The sequence below is a fragment of the Rhinatrema bivittatum genome, chromosome 1 (assembly GCF_901001135.1).
Source record: "Rhinatrema bivittatum chromosome 1, aRhiBiv1.1, whole genome shotgun sequence".
NCBI classification, from domain to species: domain Eukaryota; kingdom Metazoa; phylum Chordata; class Amphibia; order Gymnophiona; family Rhinatrematidae; genus Rhinatrema; species Rhinatrema bivittatum.
In genome coordinates this window covers 361097070-361099573 of record NC_042615.1, presented here as the reverse complement: position 1 = coordinate 361099573, position 2504 = coordinate 361097070, and positions in this window count along the sequence as shown.

The window sequence follows — 2504 nt, the reverse complement described above, 5'->3', positions numbered from 1 at the left end:
TTCGGCACCCATACCTAATAAAGTCCCCCCATTTACGCAGTAGAGGCAGCATTTGTGGGCATATGCACACATTCATATAAAATTCATACACGCACATACACACATATGTTATAAAATGGTCGTGTCTCTGGTCGTGAGCCACCATACGTGAGTAAATGTGTTCCTGCGCAGCTGTTTCAAAGTTACCATCCCTCGTTGTAATATGTGAGTGTATTTAATGCAGAACTGCACATTCTTTACCCGTTTAAAACAAAAACAAAAACACGGGTGCATGTTTTATGCGAGAAATAATTGTAGTGGTTTGCGCGTAATAACCCGGCACTGAATGCGGAGGCAGGTATATTTTAAAGCACGTGCGTTCACCATTCCCACAATAGCTGCATGCGTACTTGGAATCGCCAGTTCACCACTGTCTCCAGCAGTTCACCCTCACCTTCACCAGTTCACCTGGACCCTCCAGCACTTCACCCTGATCCCCCACCACTTAAGTCAAACCTTCCATTCACAATCTGCATACAAAAGACAAGTCTAATTTCAGCTGTATGATTCCATAGGTGTTTGGACAAGTTTGATAACTTATACTTATGAACACTGTCCTGGAAGGCTCCTAGACACTCCTTTTTTCCCTGTTAAAATTTACAACTGCGCCTGCCCACGAGGTGTATAAAATAGCATAGATATGTGCCTATGCTGCTTATGCGTGTGCATGCTGTTTCTATGCACAGACCCCCCACGTGACTTTGAAAATTCACCTGTATATTGTTCGTTTATTGCAGTGGTCAATTACACCACTAATGCAGACTAAAAATCAGTTCTCGGTGGTGTACATCCATAATCACTCCCCTCAAAAAAGTAATATCTCAGTCCCTCAACAAGAATAAGCATTTAGTATATCTGGCCCATGGGGTCTGGCTCAAAAAGGCAAAAATCAAATCTTTATTGAATAAGGTCCATATTCATGCTGATTGCCATTACCAGCAGGAGTTAGATAACATTAAGGGGCGGATTTTAAAAGGGTTGTGCGCATAAGTTATGCGCGTAACCCTTAAAACATAGAAACATAGAAACATAGAAATGACGGCAGAAGAAGACCAAACGGCCCATCCAGTCTGCCCAGCAAGCTTCACACATTTTTTCTCTCATACTTATCTGTTTCTTTTAGCTCTTGGTTCTATTTCTCTTCCTCCCCCACCATTAATGTAGAGAGCAGTGATGGAGCTGCATCCAAGTGAAATATCTAGCTTGATTAGTTAGGGGGTAGTAGGGGTAGTAACCGCCGCAATAAGCAAGCTACACCCATGCTTATTTGTTTTAACCCAGACTATATTATACAGCCCTTATTGGTTGTTTTTCTTCTCCCCTGCCGTTGAAGCAGAGAGCTATGCTGGATATGCATCTAAAGTGAAGTATCAGGCACATTTGGTTTGGGGTAGTAACCGCCGTAACAAGCCAGCTACTCCCCGCTTTGTGAGTGTGAATCCTTTTTTCTTCTCCCCTGCCGTTGAAGCTATGCTGGGTATGCGTGAAGTATCAGTTTTTCTTCTCCCCTGCCGTTGGAGCAGAGAGCTATGCTGGATGTGCATCGAAAGTGAAGTATCAGGCACATTTGGTTTGGGGTAGTAACCGCCGTAACAAGCCAGCTACTCCCGGCTTTGTGAGTGCAAATCCTTTTTTCCACATTTCCTCTTGCTGTTGAAGCTTAGAGTGATGTTGGAGTCACAGTAACCATGTGTATGTTTATTTAATAAGGGTATTGTGTCAATAGCCATCATTCTGGCGAGTCACCCACTCTTCATTGGCGGCCTCTTGACTTTATGGATCCACAGTGTTTATCCCACGCCCCTTTGAAGTCCTTCACAGTTCTGGTCTTCACCACTTCCTCCGGAAGGGCATTCCAGGCATCCACCACCCTCTCCGTGAAGAAATACTTCCTGACATTGGTTCTGAATCTTCCTCCCTGGAGCTTCAAATCGTGACCCCTGGTTCTGCTGATTTTTTTCTTATGGTAAAGGTTTGTCGTTGCCTTTGGATCATTAAAACCTTTCAAGTATCTGAAAGTCTGTATCATATCACCTCTGCTCCTCCTTTCCTCCAGGGTGTACATATTTAGATTCTTCAATCTCTCCTCGTACGTCATCCGATGAAGATCCTCCACCTTCCTGGTCGCCCTTCTCTGTACCGCTTCCATCTTGTCTTTGTCTTTTTGTAGATACGGTCTCCAGAACTGAACACAGTACTCCAGGTGAGGCCTCACCAAGGACCTGTACAAGGGAATAATCACTTCCCTTTTCTTACTCGATATTCCTCTCTCTATGCAGCCCAGCATTCTTCTGGCTTTTGCTATCGCCTTGTCGCATTGTTTCGCAGACTTCATATCATTAGACACTATCACCCCAAGGTCCCTCTCCTGCTCCGTGCACATCAGCCTTTCCCCCCCCATCGAATACAGTTCATTCGGATTTCCACTCCCCATATGCATGACTTTGCACTTCTTGGCATTGAAT